General features: G+C 35.3%; 1 long non-coding RNA gene across 1 annotated transcript in view; it reads right to left on the reverse strand.

Annotated features, from left to right (window-relative positions):
* The window catches only part of LOC119538502, a 289,526-nt gene extending 275,368 nt beyond the window's left edge, over nucleotides 1-14,158 (reverse strand). The window contains exon 1 of the long non-coding RNA XR_005217564.1: nucleotides 13,940-14,158. This is a non-coding gene — a long non-coding RNA (uncharacterized LOC119538502). The remainder of the gene's footprint in view (nucleotides 1-13,939) is intronic.
* Nucleotides 14,159-21,287: the final 7,129 nt, after the last annotated feature.

Below are 21,287 nucleotides of genomic sequence, written 5' to 3' on the forward strand. Positions count from 1 at the left end.
TTAAGTGTCAGGAGATGTGTAGATTAATAAGATATAGCCCCTGCCTTTAAGGGACTTATTCTGGAGAGATCAAACAATTCTACTACATATTTATGAAATGCAATAGTCATTCAAATTAAAGACATCACTACTTCAAACCCTATTCATCAATAAAGTACTGTTAGCAATTTTACATACAAATATCCACCTTTATCATTTCATTTGCTCTTTACAACAACCCTGTTAAGGAATACAGACAGGTATTAGCTTCTCCATCTGACAGCTTCTTCTGGCCTATCCAGCCATACTTGTCATCTTTTAAGGAATCCATCAGCAGGGGCAGGGTTTGATGATGGGAAAGTCTGGTGCAGCACCAGCTCCCCTTTCTCCCAAGGAATACTGAAAACCTGTGGTTTCCTTAGAAAGGTCTCCTATTAGCAAAGATCAGGCCTCTTCCTCAAAACCTGGTTGTTAGGAAACCATACAATTTCTCCACATTCCAGTTTTAATTTTATTGATTCAAAATTATATGATACAGGAGCATACTTTAACATTTATTTTCTGAATATAAAGGTTACAAATTCATTATGTAACAATTTGAAATAACAAAATAGTAATAAGGAAAAAACGTCAACCACAATTACCATTTTAGAGGCAATCATGGTAGAGATTTTGGTATTTTGTATATCTGTCTACATCTAGGTTTATATTTATATCTACATCTATCTGTATATAGTGATTTCATATTTTATGTTCAAATGTGTATCCTGCTTTTATCACTTAACACAATTGCAAAGTCGTTTTTTTCCTTTGACAATATTCCATCCTATAAATGGAACATAGTTTACCTTGCTATTTCCTGTAGGATCGTTTGAAGATTTCATCTGGGAAATGTTGAGCTTAATTTTTATCCACATGTCTTCTTTCTATAGCACTTACAAAAATAAAGAGACCTGGAAAAGCACTGAAGAGGAAATCCATAGCACTATGTCATCCCATTATCTTGGGATCTAACCTGCTCACGTTTTTATTAATGACTTGGATGCATGTGTCTGTGGGTATGCTGATCAACTGTGCAGATGGCATGAAACTGGGAGAAATGACAAACATGCTGGATGATGAAATCCTAATCCAAAAGGATCAAGCAGTTGAAATGATGGGCTAAATGAAAGAACAGTACATTTTTAAAAGGATGAATCTAAATTCCACAATTGAGCTAAAACAAACAAACATACTTCAGAGGTACATGATATGGAATGTGACTTAGAAATTGATACAACAAACAAACAAACAACAGGAGACGATCATCTAATGTAGCTGACAAAAAGCTAATGCACTTTCCAATGTTTTAATAAAAATACTTTGGCTAGAATGAGGAATAGGAAAGCATGTTTTCCTATGAGCTGGTCATGCCCATGTGGAGTTTGTTCCATTCTCTGCTCTATACCTAAAGAAGGATACTTCAAATGATGGGGCCTCTATTACAGAGTTCTCACATTGCAAGAAGTCTCAAAATACAGCATATTAAGGAAGGTTGAAAATATTAGGAACATTTATCCAGGAGACAAAAATACTGAATTCTAGGAATTAATATAATCACTGTGTTAAAATTATGTGGAAGGATTTTAGAAGAATAATTTCGCCTGTTCTGATAGACTTGGCTTGTGTCCCATGAAGACAAAATCAGAACCACAGAATGATACTTACAGAAAGATTACATTTGGCTCAATATGTAACTATACATAGTAATAATAACAATGTATAATATTTGAAATTATTAAAAAGTAAAATAGGCTGCTTCAGTCTATCTCATACATTTAGGAATCTTCAGGCTCTGGAGCTGGTCAAGCAAAAATTAGAGAACTATATAATCATCAACATTCTTCCCCTTAACAATATTATCTACTGACGTTGCTTAAATTGTCAATACTGATGATTCTAAATATTGATCCCAGTCTCATACGTCTCCTATATACTAGCCACATAATTGCAACATCCTCCTTGGTTCTCAAATGGCAGCAATTTTGTCCTCGCTTTGAAAATCCTGGAGACATTTTTGGCCCAACTTGGGGTGGGGGTTGGCATCTAGTGGATGAAGGCCCGGGATGCTGCTTAACACCCTGCAATGCACAAGACAGTACCCCACAGCAAAGAATTATCCAGCCCACGTGTCAATAATAGCAAGGCTGAGACACCCTGCTCTACAATTATGTCCGACAGGTAACAAGCTCCATGACCAACTCCAAATTCATTGCCTCCACTCCACTATTCCATCACCCCTTAAGAAAGTTTAGTTGTTATTCCCTTTTTTGATTAATAACATCATTAGCTACCCAATCACCTGAGATAGAAATCTCAGAATCTCTGTTAACTACTCACTTTTCCTCATCCCATAAATCCAAAATTCTATTGACCTACTTCCAAAATGCCTTTCTAGATCTTCCCCTCCCTTCCATCACTACTGCCATTGACTTAGTTCAGTCGCATATTTTCTCCCAACAAGACTCTTGTCTAATTCATCCTTCAAATCTTTGCCAGGATTAGCTTTCTAAAACACACACCAATTGACCCATTATCACATACAGAAACACTCTGTTGCCAACAGCAACAAGTTCAAACTTTGAGTTAACATAGAAGGTGCTGATCAATCTGACTGCAAGTTCTCACAAGTCTCATCCCAGGCCACTACTCTTCTCTCCTTGGGCTCTGGATTTTAACATCTTTATTATGTACTTTTAAATTCTGAGACCCATAGCTCTACAATTTTTCACTTCTTCATGAAAGAGACAGTGCTATTCACATTAAATATATCCCATTATATTACTATCTTTATATTAACACCTATTATCTTGTTTATGATGAGCTTTTAATTTTGAGTAAGCATTCCTAGAGAGAATATATCAAGAACAGGAAATGTAAAAAGGCCTCTCTTTTACCATAGTGATTACAGCATTTTTATATGTTAAGTTTGGCAACCAAATGAAAGGCAATAGCAGTTATTGAAATGGTTTGCTTAGTGATATTTTTTTTATATATTTAGATGTTAAGAATAAATACCTCTGAAGATCAGGAATCAAAATGTCAGCACATGTTATATTCTCCCATTGGAGGAGTGGGAGGATCACTCTGTATGTTACATTTTCATTTCAAGAAGCATTAAAGCCGTTTCAGGGAAGGTTAAAAACCTAATAGTCCTTTGAGGGTAGCTCTGAAAGGAAAACAAATATTTGAATACCAAATACATGTAACCAAAGTGAAATGACTGGATATACACATGGTTAAACTTTAAATATGAAGAATAAAAAGACCTCATGAAAAATATTTGAACATGCACTGCATTGAAATATATTAAAAGCACATGGTCAAATCCCAAAGAATTCTTTTAATAAGGTGAAAGGAGTCATGGAGCACAAAACAGTGCACCCAAACCCTTTATGTTTGCCTTTGGAATCTGGACTGATTTACACTCAGTCACACACATATGCACTAAGTCTCCTCCTCTGCATCTAAGCCAAATTCTTCCTAAGGAGACCAAACCATCCACAGCCAAGAACAAAGTTAGGTGTTCCAGTGTAGTAAGTCTGGAGTTACAGCCAAATCTCCATAAAGCAGAGAGTTCTCTAAATAATAGTTGACTGTGATGGCAAGAGTCTCTTGCAGGTGCAGATGCATGTATTTTGGAATGCAAACAAACCCTTTCAGCTGCTTCCCCTACTCCACCACCATCACCTTGTTTTCATATCCTGTTCCCATATTACTGGAGTTCTTCACTCAGGGATCTCTTTACTCCAGCCTGGTCCAGGTATGGGATGGAGCAGGAAAGCAAAGATGGGAAAGGAGCATTGCACAGAAATAGTAACAAAATAATAAAATAAAAATTTGGGAAAAGTAAAGGTCCTTCTACTATTTCCCAGGCATTTATTCTTGCCTTTTTGCAATATAATTTGTTGAATTCTGTTTGGATTTAATAACTGAAAATGAGCCTTCATGCATACATTGCTGACATTTTGGGTAGTAAGTAAATAGACTATCAAAATGAAGTCCCAAATATCAATTAAGAGATCTGTATCATCAGCACGTTTTTAAAGCATATTTCCTGAGCTTTATTGGATGAGAGTCTTTTATTTCTATCAGTCTCCTGCATTTTGCATTTATCTTTGTAATAAATTAATTTTGATATAGTTTAATTTGTTCTCCGATCTTATTAGAAACCATTGCACAACAACTGCTTTTGGAACACTCTATCTGCCATACAGGAAATTTCCTCCTCGACAATTCTTTTGATAAAATCTAAATCAGTCATTGATCTGTTTAAATAGTCTTTTAGGCAAAATTAAACAGAGCAATTTCTCAAGCTCTGCAGTATGCTCATCAGTGGCAAATGAAAGTTAAAAATACAGCAGAGAGATTTGCAAAGCATCATTTTCTGATATTTAGTCTAATGGTTACACAAACCTAGAATTTTCTTATTCTTGCCAATTTTATGTGCATCATCAAATCAGACAGATTTTCTTATGTAGGAGGCTTTTAATGTCTCACAAACTCAATATATTATCTCTTTGGCCATTTGTAATTTGGCAAATCTTGCAATAATGACAGAAGCTAGCATAACTCTCTACTCTTATTTTCCAGAAACATTTCAACATAGAATAGTGAAACAACTTGAAAAATATATCTGCAAATCTGAAAAGCTGTATTCTAAAAATGTAATGGTAGTTAGGAAATTAACTTATAATTCAGAATTATTTATCATCATGATTTGTACCCAACTTTAATACATGAGTATAAATTTGAAAGCAGTTCATGAAAATGCCAGTCTACAGTGAACCTAGTTTCCTGTATGCCAAAATCTCCTTAGAGTAAGCTCCTTTTGACATTGGTTAGAAGATTCTGCCTAGAAAGTGGCCATCAATGGGACCCTACTGACTTTACCAGCCTGCAAAATCCATCACAAAGTACACAAATAGAGGCTGTCTTATAAAATGAGAAGAATTCAGGAAAAAAAAAACACAAAATCTTCATAACTAAAACTCAGTGGTGCAGAACTATGGTGAAATTACTGACAGTGATGTAAATTAAGGAAATAGTTATAGGTTAAATTTCTAAGCTAAAAGATTGAAGAGGTCCTTACCTTGACCAAAGGCCATTACTCTGGCACCAGATGAATTGATCAGCAATGCAGCAGACAATTCAATTTTTTTTTTTTTTTTTTTACATTCACTGTATTAGTTATATTACCTAAAATCAGGATTGTTATCAAGAGTCAGTTCCCAGTAGGTAGGTGGTAATATCATGGTCACTGTTAAATACAGGCTAAGCATTCCTCAAGGGCAAAGTTTATCCAATTGCATTATTTATAAACCCCCTTAATATTTTGATACAAAGCTCTTCATATGAATAGTGCATGCCTAAAGGATGGTGATGATAGATGCCTCTGAAATTAACCTATGAAATCATATTGTAAAGATGCCTCTGTAGGATTTATCAAGCAGTTTTCCTGTTTCTGAGTGTGGCCAGTTCAAGAATAGAAGACAAGAGGACAAATGGAGAAGCCAAGAAATAAGAGTTCAAAAAGAATGGCCAAGTGAGATAAATCACAAAACCAGGGAAAATAGCTTTCAAATTAAGAAGGCAAAGAAGCCTGGAAAAGCCTCTCCTGTAGTTACCTGAGTGCAAAGTATGCAGCTCCCTGTCCAGGACCCTTCCTGCAGAAGGAAATCATCAGAAGAGGACAGGCTAACTTGTCTTTAAGGAGACTGAGGAAGACTTCAATAATAATCTCCTGATACCTAAATGACATGTATTGAAAAGGACAGTGACCAATTTTTTCAGTCTCCACTAAGATCAAATCAGAAGACGTAGGCTTATTTAGCAGCAGGAAGGATTTAGAAAGGGTTTAAGGAAGAATTTCATAACAATATAGGTAACTGCACATGGGGACAGATTAGTAAGGGAAGTTGTGACATAGCTCCTTTGAAAATGCTTTGAAATTGTAGAGATTCTCATCTCATCCTAAAAATCACTTTTCAAGTTTTTCTTAGCCCTAGGGTTTTAAGATTACATATTAGAGGACCAGTTCAAAAATGCAACCATAGAGAATGTTTAGGTTATATTTAGCTAGAAAATTCCTCTGTTAATAAACTAGGAAAGAACTTTCTTACCAAACTATTTAGCCTTCCCTACGTTTATTATTCAGTAACAGATCTATAAAATGAGTTGATAACACTTGAAATATTTCTGTAGCTGAAGGTACAACAAAGTATTTAAAACCCTCAAGAATAATTTTAAAGAAATTAATGCTAGGCAGCTTACTAATTCCTGATAAAAACCTGGTTTTAGAAAACATTGGTCTTAGATGTTAGAAATATTTTATTTAGTGTACCTGTTGGAGACTCACATCAAATACCCATGATGGGAAAAAAAAAAAAAAAAAGTAGATGTCCTAAAACTTGTGGCATAATTTTAACTGAAGAATTGTAGGTAATATTTCCCAGGGAGAACTTTTTTAAAGTTACAAAATGTTTCTATCAAGTATTAACGACAAACACTGAAAAATAATTTACTCAAAAACTGTTTCTTGGGTACATTCCTTGAATGAGGCAGAATCTCTGTCCTCCAGAAGCTCCCCACTGAGAAGGCAAGATGAATTTCATCAACTGCAATGTCACATGAAATGCCAAAAGGCCAGAAAACCCCTATGGAAAGGCAGAGAAGGGAGCAACTAAACCTACCTAAGAAATCCAGCAAATAAATAAAAAATAAAAGCCAAATCAAAATTTCAAATCAGATTTCTTAGTTTGGCTAGGAAAAGCATCAGGATCCAGTGCAGGTAAAACTTTAAAGTACTTCATACCTCAGCAAACGCTACTGGCTGCCATTTCTGTTCAGTCAATTTAGTGTTATTTTGCTTTTGATTTCAAGAGCCTTTAAGGTATTTCATCTTTCAAATGACCAGGGAAATGAAGCCCTCAAGCTCCAAGTTGTTTTTACATTCTGACAGTTTCAAGCCACCCTCTCTCATGGGTAGCTTTGTCTACTTTCAACCAATATCAAATGACTGTCAATTTCTATGTCTCCTCTTAAATTCTTTATCCTCCCTTCAGTTTCATTTTTCTAGTGCCTTATCTGCGGTAGGCACTTAATATATCATCAAAATCACCGAGGAAACTTGCTAAAAACACACAGTGACTCACCTCGGATTCTGAACCTGAATCTTCTGTTCTAGGGTCTGCAGATTTGTTTTAACAAGTCTTTTCTCAGCCCTCAATTTCTAGGGAATTCTTAAGCTCTATCAGTTTGGGGGAGCACTTTATGGTGCATCTAGCAACATTAATGCTATCAATGAGCCCTAGAATAAATTTCTTTGACTCTCAATTCCCAAATAGTATACAAATTCATCACCACAAAAATCCTATATACATGAGGAAATTGAGGCTCAAAGAAATTAAGTATCATGTAGAGCTAGAAGCACTTCCAGTTTGCTGTGTAGACTGCATTGTGGGACAAAAAGATAAAGCGCCAGGAGTGAACTTGTATTTGAATTCTGACAGTGCTAGTAAAAGTGGTCTGATCTTCTCATTCAATCTCTTTAAGCCCCAGTTAATCACAGTAAACTAATGATTATAATGCTCACCTTTTTAGGTTACAGCATATGCTAGTCACTTAAGCAATATTAGTCCACTTCAAGTCTGCAATTCTATTTTTGACTTGTCATTTCCTTAAGCATAAACCCTGTTTAAGAATGCTTCTTTTGGCCTGTTTACTTCTGAGTAGAAATGAATTCCCACATTTTACAACTTATTAGTAGATGTTAATTAGTTGTCTAAATGTGATTATTTGGGAGGTACATCTGTTATGAGAAGCATCATAGCAAGCCTGTTTTAATAGGCTAAAATTGGAAACAATAGGAGAATTTCCAAAATTAGGGGAATATTAAAAAAGAAAAATTATTTAACTAAAATTAGGATCCAGCCACATAGTGTAATATTATGCAGGCATTAAAAAATTACAGGTTTTAAAGAACCTCAGATGGCTTGATAAAATAGCACAGAACAGGATGCAAAATTATATTTGTAATATGATTCCTCATTAAAATTTGTGTATGTGAAAATGTGGGTGTGTGTTCATATATATGAATGTGTAATTGTGTCAAAAGAAGGGAAGGAAATATGCCAAGCTGTTAATAGTATTTATCTCTGAGCTGGGTAATTGTGGATGACTTTTGTTTTCTTTTTTGCAGTTTATCTGCATTCTACATGCTTTTTACAAGAAAAAAGTGTACATTGTATAGTTAGAAAAAGTGAACATCTTATAAAATAGGCTATCTATCCACATTTAAAAATAAAACAAAATAAAAAAATAATGTTTCAAACTATTAAAATGGGCCAAGCTATCATTTGTTCCTTTTTATCCCATGATCCATAACAAGAACAACTATTTTATAAGGGTTTCTTTAGTATCTAACATAGCCACCATTGTAAAATGCTGTATGAAAGATAAAGATCCTCTCAGATTGCATACATTAGAAGATTTACCCTCACCATATTTGGCTTCCACTGGAATTCTACAAATGAAATATCTGCAACAGAGGCTCTGATATCAGGAAACAAACTATTGTTAAATGTGTGAGCTAATTTCTCATTAAGTTGGGAATCAGCCTTCTCAAAACAAAATTGCAATTCCCACCATCATAATATTTAAAATAAATCTACCTTGTCCTGGGCACTCTTCTAGTCCTTTACATTCATTATTATTCTCTATGTGACCTTAGAGCAAATAACTTAACCTTTCTGTCCCTCTGTTTCTCATATAAAAGAGGGATGACAATAGGACTAACTTGGTAAGGGTTTTTGTTTGTTTGTTTGTTTGTTTGTTTTTTGAGTTTTAATCAGTTAAGATGTATAAGGCCCATGAGTAAAAGCTCATATTACTATAATAACAATAATAGATATTATTTTTAACCTTAATAACCACATTTAAGAGACAGGTATATAATTGCCCCAGATGAGACTGAGGCTGAGAGTTTAGTTACTTCTTAACTTATAAGTGGAAATAAGAGTCCAATGCAAGTCATGCAAGTCTTACTGATATCAAAGCCCCATATATAGTCACCAAACCATTCATGCAACAGACAATATTCATAAATATTTACAAAGCCAGTGCATGCCAGATAACAGACACTGAGCAATGTTGGACAAGATGCAGCTTCTGCCTTTAGTCTGCTGAGGAGGGCAGGCAAGTCTTTAAGCACTAAGTGCAATGCCCAGGGTGAAAATATGGGGCCATAACAGGAAAGAGGCTAAGTGCATTCTAGAGGGGTCGGCAAAGCTTCCTGGAGGAAAGGACACCTCAGCAAAGATCTGAAGAATGAGCAGGAGTTAGCCAGCAAGCTGGTGAGGAACAACAGTCAGTTGGCATTTGCTCCCTGGTGTTCTACACTGGAACTCTGGAACTGCCAGCACTAACTTCATGCCAGGTGACAAATGATCTGAGTGCCCACAGCTGCAGCTGCCACTTCATACCCTCTCCCTCCCACTTCCATTGTTAATGAGCCTGAGACCAGAAAAGAATACATCTTATTAACCAAGAACTCTTCTGTTAGCCACTGGTCCACAAACACAAGAGAAGCCCCTTCACTCCCTGTCAACAATACAGCCACAGGCCCTTTTGTTATTTTCCCTTAGCACTTGCTAAAATAGCAGATTGCATGCTACTAATTCTCATTTTTGTATATCTTGGTGATGTGATGTGCTCATAAATATACTCATTATTAAAAAATGCATGATTTTTTTTTTTTTTTTCCCAGAAACAGCTCTAAAGCATGCCGATGCCTCTAAGGTTCCTTGAGGTTAATTCTTGCTGCTAGGAGCTCTTCTGATTTGCCCTAACTTTCAGCAGTTCTGACTTTGGAATATTTCACCTGCAGTTACACAATACCCCAGGGATACAGGTATGCTAGAAGGTATCTATTCCAGATTTAAATAATAAAGACAAGTCTTGTGCCTTTAAAGATATCTCCACATTTCAATACTATGTTTTAAAAGATGTTTCATCTCAAACACTTGATTTTAGGAGAATGAACTTTTTCTTTCTGCTGTGGTGTATCAGGTGTAAAATTTCTGACATAGAGAGCAACTAGAAAGACTTCCATTCCATTCCTTAGAAATCACTACTATATGATTACATCTGCTTATTTGAACCTGTGGGAAAAAATAAGAATTTAGTCTTTATTCAATTGTCAAAAAATGAACAAACTGAAGCGCTTACTCTGTGGCTGGTAGTGTACTTAGTATAATAAGGAGTTTCAAAAAAAAGCATGGAATTCATTTCCTTCCTTTAAGGAGTTTATAGTATGGTTAAGAGGCTAAAGAAAAATCATGTTAAACTGACTCAGTGACACTGACTACAGAAAATAGTGACATCAGGACACACAGAAAAAGAAAGAGACTTTTCTGGACATGATACAGGGGGGCACAATATGGGATTGGGTAGAATGAAAACTTCCATTATTTGTTTCTATTTTGTATTGGTGTATTTATGAATGCCCAGCTTTCCAAAGAATAAAGAAAGCCTCCAGCATGTTCTTTCAGGGTGTTGTATTTGTATCTTTCAAAATGATCACTTAAAGAAAAATACATGCCCTCTGAAAATAAGTTTTTTCAAACATGTTAGAGAAATTTGACACAACCATCTTTACCATATGAAGAAAATTCTATTTAGATTGTTTTAAGGAACACAACAGTCAACCACTAGGGGGAAAAACCTACAGTATATACTGCAGTACATTTCCCGCAAAACTGAACATCCAGCATTATTTGAACAAGGCATACTTGCATTAGTCTCCAAACCAAGTCCGTGCACCAGGGCCACTATGTATTGCTACCTCCCCTTACATAGGCTAAAAATAAATCATTAACAACTAGGTCTAGTAAAGGCTGAAGACCTGGGTCAGTGTGGAAATTTCTCACACTGACACTTATGAGAGAAAAGCCTGACTCCACTCAGATTAGTTCAAAGTAAAACTGAAATGCTGTATCCTCATTTAAACTCACACACATAAGCCCCTTCAACTCTACTCTGTACATTTTTAGATGAGTCATATAAAAGCAAATGAAGATATATAAATGATCATCACTGAGGAAAGGTCTTTCTTGGGCAGCAGAGAAAACTCCAGGTGTATATTTACTTTTTATTGTTGTTCAGTCAATGGCATTATTTATTTGACTTCTGTTTTTAAGAAACTAGACATTCATTATTGTTTAGTTGGGTACTACATTTATAAATTTCTTTAAAAAGCCACTTTATTTTCATCATGTCATTCTTTCAAGTGACAAAAACTTTTTCTTCACTAGTTTCCTCCGACATGTGTGGTATAGATATCACTACACAGAGACAGAAAACAGGACCACCACTGTCTATGGAAGGCTGGCACCCCAAGCATGCTATAGCAGCCCACCCAAATACTTATGAAGCAAAAAAACCAAGAATCTCGCAAATGATCACTTTGCACCCTCAGAATTAATGTAGAGGCTCAAGAGAGTTTGACCTAAACTAAGTTGCAGAAAGCCAAATAGTTAAAGAATTCTTGTAGGGAGGTAAACATATGTTACTGGGCGCAAAGGTATTCCTGAAACTATTCAAAGTTTCCCTGCATTTATTTGTTTAGCAGGTGTTATATACCTACTGAATCTTCTGTAGGGCCATAAAGATGAGCAGGTGAATTCTGACTGAATAATTGCACAATTCCTAATTATTCTAATAACCTTTTAAAGAATGTGCAGTCAGGACTATTCACGTGAGATGTTAAAAATCAAGTAAGACGGAACACCAATAGTGGTGGCTCTTGGGAATTTGTTTGGCATTGACTGAGCCATCAAGGGAATCAGCTGGAACAACAGTTCCAATTACTTGGTAAATTTTGAGGATGTTAATTGTGGGGTATTAGGAAAACTAAATGTTAAATGGCATAGAATCCTGGCCTTTTCCCCAATGTACCCTTCACTCATTCATGCATGCTTTTCATTCAGCAATTCAATAGATAAATATTTCTCAAATCATTTTTAAGCTCTGGTGATATCATTTGAAAAAAGAGTGCTATGTCTTGGAACTTCTACTCTAATAGGGTAGATTGGCAAGAACAAAATTATAAAATTAGCTTAACACTTCCTTCCTGTTGGCTCACTCTGTCATGCATGAAACACTGAATGTTGCTGAAAGAATACTGAACGCCTACATTGTTATGGCACTGGGAATGAGCTAATGAAGATGTCCCAAGTTTTCACCTGCCATTCAAAGTCATCTCTGATATTGCCCCTCCTACATTTATAATATCATATTTTACTGCTCACCTTTAAGACCAGTGAAGAAGGTAGTACTCAACACAAACTAAATGCTTTCCTGTCTCCATTCCTGTCTGATTGGATGTGTCTCTTCCCCAAGACCCCACTGCCAACTACCAAAATCGTTTCTTCATCCCATCCCTTGAGAGGGGTCCTTCCAATATGAAGTCCTTTCTAATTTCCCTAACTCAGATCTCTCCCCCTAGTTTAATGCTACATACTTTCTGTGTGCCCTGTTCTAATAGCATTTATTTTGTGATTTGTATTTTCCTGTGAACTCATTTCAATGCACATACTCAACCTACTCATTTGACTGGCAACTCTATGAAGGCAGAGCCTGTTTCTAACTTTTCTTAGTATCTCAGGCTTTATTTACCAAACTCTAACATGATTAGCTCTTATTTCATATTTCTTATGTTGAATTGTGTTATATTTGCTTGTGTGTGATGGCAGAACATAAAACTCAGTATCTGCTACATGCCCATATCTGTTATAAACGAATATATATATGTTTATAACATTAAGGTTAAAATAATAATACTAAGAGTAAAACTTCACCCTCAGTCATTTCCAATTTAATTCTGATCCTTCAAATCTTGCAAAAGTGGCTAGCTTATAATATAAACTCCCAGTTAGAGCTCTCAAGTTTTCAGAACTCCTGTGAACTTAGCCATAGTAACCTCAAGTCTTAGCAACCTGTAGTTATATATCTATGCAAACTCTCAGAGGCATATAATCACTTCAGTCAATATTTTATGTGTAAAACTATAAAAATCAATCTTCGCTCAGAATTTAAAAGCATAGAAAACTAAGTACAAGATTGAATGAAAATTAGCAAATTTAAAATATAATATTGAAACAAGTACATTCTTTAAGTTCAGATTTTTTTTTTGACAATGGATGATCTGCATCCTCTATTATCTAGATAAAAATAGTGTGTGTCAAGGTGGCAATATCCATCCATATTCAACACATATATATTTGTGAATGTGTAATAATTCTGCATATAAGTCACATATGCAAGCTGTTATATACACATATGCAACATACATTCACATGTCATATTAGACCATACAAAATGTACATACACGTGACATGAATTTTTTATCAGTGTTTTCATAGCTACATAACATTCTTCCTAGCATACACATGTGAAAATCAATTGTATTTTACTTGTATGTTTATGTCTACACCTACATATAAAATGTGTTTTGGTATCTGGTCCACCAGACTGAAAATATATTTTTTGCCATTGTCTTTTTAACATCATATCTGGTAAAAATACAGTGGTATTATTGTTCAGGTTTTCTTTCTTTCTTTCTTATTGTCTAACAAAGAAACATAAAAGGAAAGTATTTTGGTGCCATCCATTAGCATGTGTTTCTCTAGACCGTGACTTGGGTCACATTTCTATCAATAAACAACGTTCTGTAAAGCTTTTATTACATCATGTTGGAAAAATGAAAGATTGTGACCCCAAACCCCATGATCCTGGTGAAAATGAAATGGGTGTGTACACATAGGCACAATCCAGGACACACAGAACGTTTGGTACACAAAGGATGATTAGACGCGCTCTCCTACCCAGCACTATTCCATTCAGTAGTTTTTCTTGCACGTACCAGCTCGGCTGTCCGTGATCCATGCTGCTTTTACATACTACAGAGCGATTTACGGTCCAAGTGCAGCCCACTTAAGTTCTTCCTTTTGCGCTCAGAAACGGAAAAACTTGGACACTGAGCGATGCCCTGTTGCAGCTGCCTCCCGAGTCCGTCAGCAACCCATCTCCGAGCAGCGCCGGGTTAGCCCTGCTGCTCCAATCCCTTTCTCCCCGGCAGCTGGCAACTGGCCGGCCGCCGGGCGGAGAGAACGGGCACCAGGGCGCCATCTGGAGGCGCCTCGAGAGAGCTGCAGCAAAGTTGGAACTTAACTGTGGGTGGAACAGGAAATGTCAGCAAATTCTTTGTTAAATAAGCGTACTGTTTTTATTTACAAGTACGAAGACAAAAAAATCTAAACCTCATTATGTTGCCTATAAATTTTCTACTCCCTTCATACTTCAAAATAAACTGGAAAAAAAAAAAAAGCGATCTCACGTATATATACAAACAGCAAGAAACGGCAAGTTAATTTTCTGCTTCTTCCTGACTCATCTGAAAGGAAAATAATTAGCAGTGGCTACTATCTGAAGTTTCCGGGATTTTAGTATTTAACTCAAAGGCAGCTTTTCAAAAGGGGAACGTATGCCTCTGAAATAGCAAAACTCAAGAGTTAAACAGGCTCCACTACTCTTAAAAATTACAAACCGTGCCTCTATAAATGTTTAATGTATTCCTTATCAATGCATTACAATGACTAGTATGGTAACAATAAAAAGCAGTTTCAGTTATAGTTCGTGTGATAAGGTGTTCATATGACTTTAAAATTTCAACAAAAGCTCCTTTAATTAATTTTACTCTAAATATTTCCCCAACCTTCTTTCTCTTAGAGAATAATTCTTACACCTAAACAAGATATAAGCTTAAATAATTGAATAGAGCAGTTTCAGGCTAATCTACTGTAATATACATTTAGAAATATGATTATTGGATGGTTCTTTATTTCCTGCAGATCAGAAGGATCATACATGGCTATCACCCCAACTGCTGTTCCTACCCCCCTCCCCCCATGCATCAAGATTTGGGATTTCACTTTTACTTTAAACTTAAAATTTCATTTTGAAACTACTGAATCAGGGGCCCATCTACAGCGGTTGTATGTTTTTCCAGACAAATATGGTCAAGAGCTTGATTATATAATATACTCTGAGTGGCCCCTTTGGAAAATAAAAATTCTTAATTGCTTCAATTTCAAATCAGTATTTGAGAATTTCTGGCAGGATAAAGCACAGAAGAAAGTTGTTTCATTGGTATTTCACCTCAATTGTTTCCTTCCACGTATATGATATATTGGCTTTTCAAACACATAATATTAAACATATTTGAAAGAAAAGTAACATTTCTCTTTTAAATAGAGAGAATATGTACTAAATACTAAAACCATAATTTTTGTGAGTTTGTAAAAACTTTGCAAATTTATGTCCTGCTGGGATTACAAAGAATGTTAACTCTTCGTATCTGTTTTGTTCATCTCTATGTCCTCAGCTCCTAACACTGTGGAAAATGAAAATATATCTGTTAACTGACTGACTCCTAGTTGTATGACTTACATGCTGCACTGTGACTTCTGTACTGAATTTCTTAGAAAGGCAAGACCCTTAAATATATAGTTTAAGATTGCAAGCAGAATACATAGCTTTTGGAACCTTATAAATAATAAAGTAGTAAACACTGACCAAACACAGGTATGTCCAACTTTATATATGTATATGATACATGAAAATTTAGATGTGCCAAATAGACAAATTAGGGGACACGTTCTCACAACATACATTTTTTTGGCCTTAAAATCATTCTTTAAGTAAAAATTCTTCAGAATTTCAAGAATGATTCTGTTGAAAAATAGATCAAATTAACTATTCACATACATAAACAGAAAGGATATGCAACAGTAATGAGAAGAGTAGATATGTGAATCTCATTCTCAAAAGTATTATGTCACTAATCATCAGGACCAGAAGCCAAAGATGACAGAATTTGATGCTACATGCAGAAAAGATGATAATGTGTCCAGGGGAAGAAGAAAGTATTATGGTCATGTGTCATCCCCTGAAAGACAGTCTAAAGCTAATGTTATGACACTGAGACCAGAGAAAAGAAAGAAAAAGACAGAATCCCCTATAGGAGGATCAAAAGGAATTGGAGTAAACTATTGCTAGTTCCACAATTTAGCACATGAAACACAAAGAAAGGCAAAATGTCCAAATCAAACTTATGACATTAAGTTTAAAGGACTAAAATAGCAGGGCATTCTAAATATCTGTCTTTTACAAGGAACTAGGATCTGTGTTAGTTTTCTATTCCGTGAGATAAATTACCACACATTTAGTGGCTTACAACAAAGCACATTTATTATCTCACAACTTTTGCATGTTGGCCATCCAGAGGTGGCTAAGCTGGGTCCCCTGCTCTTGGTCTTACAAGACTGCAGTCAAGGTGGCAACTGGGCCACATTCTTAGGTGGAGACTTAATTGGTGATGGATCTTCTTCCAAGTTCAATCATATTGTCAGCAGAATTCATTTTCTCAAGGCTGCAGCACCCATGGCATCTTGCTTTTTCAAGGCCATTGGGAGAACATGTTTTCCCTTCGGGTCGGAACTGACTCCTCCTTTAAGAACTTTCACCTGATTAAGTCAGGCCCACCCAGGGTAATCTCCCTTTTGATTAACTTAAGAGTAACTGATTTGGGACCTTAAATACATCCACAAATCCTTTCATTTTTGCCAGATCCAATTGGCTAGAAGCCCACAGTAAAGTGGAGGGAATTGTGCAAGTGCATGTTTTATTGAGTGTTAGCTTAAGGTGTGTCTGCGCACAGGATCTGTCTGACAATTCATGAGATTTCTTGCTTCCCACTCATAAGGCATGAGCTGAAGTCAGGTGGAACAGTCTGGAGAGGGAGTGGAAGCACAGGGGCATTTTGGTACCTTTACAATAAAAGCAAAGACACAGACCTAAAACATTTATCATCAAAGTTTTGTAGATGCATTACATCTGTGGCAAATATAACAAAGACAGGCTGGAGAAGCCATTTAATCAGGAAGAGACATAAAGAAGATAATTGAATTGAGGAGAGGTATCATACTCATGAGCAGGACATGGGACAATGAAGAGCTTTGGTGCAAATATGGCAGCAATGACTTTATGTACTAGACATAACACATTTGTGTTGCCTGACTGCCTACCCATGGCCCCTCATGCTGAAACAGCCATGCTTACTGGTTCATTCTTATTAGACCAGGAGTATTCACCTGACCAGAAGAAATCCATACAGAAGGTAGCCACACAAAGCTTGTGTGGCCTTACTGGAGAAATAAAACCTGCACAATTAAATTTTCAGGAATTTGAACTAAAGTAAAAGGTGGATATTGCCAGTGGTTGGAGACTACTGCAGCTGAAAATCCATGAAGCTATTATGAGCTGTGCGCTTAGCAGAAAGAAAAAAAAAAAAAGTGCTTAGCAGAAAGAAACTAAAAATGCGGATTCAAAAGGAGGCAGACATGACAGAGGAAATTCATTAATTCCTCCAATATACTTGTATGGAGTTCCTGTTGTATACTAGGCACTGTTCTAGGTGCTGGGATACTGCACTGAATAAAATAAAGCCCCTGTTGATACGAAACTTTTTTTTTTTTTTGTAGCAAGAGACACACAGTAAATATGAAAAAGCAAATAAATTATATACCCTTAGGTAGTGATAACTGTGGGAAGAAAAATAAAAAAAAAAAAAAACTATGAAGTTCACGAGTAATGAGAAAATTGCTGTTTGGGATAACATGGTCAGGAAAGGCAATATGATCCTGTGTCGTTTGAATAGAAACTGGAATGGAGGGAAAGTGCCAGCCATGCAGACATTTGTGGAAAGGGTGTTCTGTGCAGTGTGCACAGGCAGTACAAAGGCCAAGATAGACATGTGCTTGGTGAGTAGAAGGAATAGCAAGGTGAGAAATATGACTGGAATTGGGGAGCATATGTTAGGGTATGAAGGCAGATATGGAGTGAGCAGCAAGATCATATAGGGCTTGTCAGCTTGTGCAAGGACATTGGCTTTTACCTAGAAAGACGGGAAGCCACTAGAGGGTTGTGAGAAGACCATAGCAGACTAACATTTTGAAGAACTGCTCTTGCTGCTGTAGAGAGCAGGCAGATGAGAGATGAGGAAGAAGGCAGAGAGACTATGTGCACCCCGAGAAAGACAAGGTGTGGACTAATTTCCAATTGTGTTTCCCATGAGGTCTGGCTGTACTTAGGTTTCATTCCTTGTTTCCATGAGATAACATTGTAAATCCTTAGTGGGAAGAAAAAAGTCCCTCTTTTCTTAAATTTTCTACTTGGGTCCCAGTTCCTTGTGAAATGAAAACTAAAATTTCCATATGAGAGAAAGATTCCAACCCAGTCAGATAAGCAATGGTGCATCTTGGTTAGCTCATCCCTTCAGGCTGAGTTGGGTGGGTATAATAGGTGTCTGCAGGAATTAACACTTTCCAAGGAATGTTAAAAATATTCAAGACTTGGAAACTGGATTCTTATGTATTTTGGCATAAGAACTAAAAGGTAGAATTTTTTAAAGTGCTACTTTTTAATAAATGATAGAAAGTGCTGTACATGAGGAATTGATGTCAGTCTATTATAGTATTGAACGGATTTATTTTTCCAGGGTGTTGGATTAAGCCAATAGAAAAAGGACAGTTCCTAAAAAGCATCTGGTCCTTTGTGACATGAGTGTTTCAAGTTTCTAATTCAATGAACATTAACATCCAATATCAATAAAAGTATATTTAAGGATATATATACTCCAATTTTAATGTTTTATAGATACCTATTTTGTTTGTTTAGTTGTATGAAATCTTTGAAATCAGGCATGTCTTCCCATTTTAGAAATAAAATAATTCAAACAAAGATTTTATAAGGAATCCATTCATATCCAATTTTGTATGCTCCAAATACACACACATACAGAAACACAGACTCATATGTATCATTTGAATATATGTAGACAGATTTTGGTTATTTTTCATTACATTTCATATGAAATCTTACAAAATCAACCCAAAGTGTACAAGGATGGGAGGAGAGAGTTGGCAAACACTCTATCACTGTCTTTATCTCATCAGACATTTCACCACTACCTTCAAACAAAAATAACCAACTAAAACACAAAGAAAATAAAAAATTAATTTTAGATCAGATTATACATTGAAAATACTAATTTTGCAACATTAAAATATATATCTTAATATATGCAAGCATTCTTTATTGTAATTTATAATTTTAGTGAAGTTGAAACTTTCTAGAAGGTATTTTCTGGTATTTTTTGTCTTGGTAAATTTATAGCATTATGGTTTCCACATTATTTGATAATTTTACTACCATTAAAAACCAGTGAATGGTGTCTTAGCCATGTCATATATGTCTATTACATTTTTTCTTCTATTTAATACTATTTAAAATATTTGCTAAATAATAAAATTTTAATAAACATTTTCCCACACATCAAATTTTTAAAAATACTACCAACTGAGGAAATAAAAACCAAATCATTCATCTGTGAAAGAAGAGTATTTTATCTGATATAATGGAAAAAATTGGCACCCATCTGGAATCATATTACCTTTATATACCCTAATAAGAAGAAAAAATGGGAATCATTCAACATTAGTTGTTTAGCAACATGGAAATGTGAATGGAGATTTAGATAGAAAATAGAATCTAAAAGAAACTATATGCCAAAGCAACTTAGCAGAGTGATATAGAGGAAGCAGCCAAATTCAAGGAAACTTTAGTTTTTTGAATTTAAGTCACTTTTAGAATTGCTGACATTCAGAGTTTCAAAACATTCTTGTTCTTGCTTAAAATGCAAGGCTGAACATCAGATTTCCATTGTCCATGAATTTCAGCACATGATCATATTTAAGACTTTTATTCCGTCCCATAGTTGGTGGGGAAAGAATTTTTCATCAGACTTCATGTTGAAATAAGCCCTCATTTAAAAATATTCATTTCATATACATGTTCTCAAATAGCTTTCAAAAATTAGAAGAGGAAATTTGATTTGACTAATAAACATCTGCCTGTATTGTTTAGGCTTGCTGATCTAGCTGATACCAATACTCTTCATCAATAATGCAGTTGTTGGTTTTGAAATTAGTAGCTTAAGAGGACACATATAGAACTTCAAATGTGTTCCCAAATGAATTTCCATGAAAATTAGCTAAAATATTTCAGATATTCCTGAAATAACTTTGAAGTTCTATAATGTCTTTTAATATCTTATCACTTTTATAGTTACCACAAATTCTATTGTTCCAAGGTTTTAGTTATCTTATGAATTTAAATGACTCCTTCTCTAGCCATAACACATCCCTTGAACAATGGTTCTGCATTTCCACCTGCCAGGTGAGTTTCTCTGTGTGAATATACATCTCACTCAATAGGTGTGCAGTTCATTATCTTAGATTTTTAAACAAGTCCCCAAGAGGTAGAGAGAAGAAGAAAACATCTTTTTTTTTTTCAGTTTGTTTAATAAAAAACACACACTTCTATCACTTAGATTTGTCCAAAGATGAAAGGGCTGCCCTGAAACGCACTAAGCCCACATCATGGGCAGTATTAAAGCATAGCCTGGATAACAACTTGGCAAGGGACAGTAGAGTAGAAATTCTAGTATCAGATAATTGGTCAGACTAGATAACCTTTTAAGTCCCTCTTAATCCTGAGATTCTCTGATTTCTATAATGCTATTCTCACTCCCTTTTTTCATCATATATTAAAAAAATAAACAAACTTCTTTCAAGTTTGAAAAGATTTGCCTCTTTTCACTACACATAACATCTACTCCTTATTTCTAAAAGTATTACTCAAGTCAATAGTTCAATACACTTCAGCAAGTGCCTTTTAAGACATTCTTTTCCTGTCAGTAATTTTAATTTTAATCACTGCAGTTTATTAATTCCAAATATTTGGGAAATCCCTTAAAAAGGAGACATCTTTCTATGCTTAACCCAGACTACGAATAAAAATTTGGAAGCTTTATTCATATTGGATAGGTTAACTCTGGGTGTCCTAAGATAGTTTGTTTAACCTTTGAGATTAAAAGACTTGTTTACTTCACAAGTAAACTGAGGTTTCATTTAGTAGATGCCTATAAATGCTTTGAAATGAAACAGGATATAAAAGATCAATATCTAATTGAATATCTTGTAACTCCTTCTCCATATTTATAGCTTGTTAGTTATAATGATAATGCAGCTAAAACCCACAAATCTATGCTGATTCACTAAATTTTTCAAGATACTTTTGAGAATAAAAAA

The sequence above is a fragment of the Choloepus didactylus genome, chromosome 1 (genome assembly GCF_015220235.1).
Source record: "Choloepus didactylus isolate mChoDid1 chromosome 1, mChoDid1.pri, whole genome shotgun sequence".
Lineage (NCBI taxonomy): Eukaryota > Metazoa > Chordata > Mammalia > Pilosa > Megalonychidae > Choloepus > Choloepus didactylus.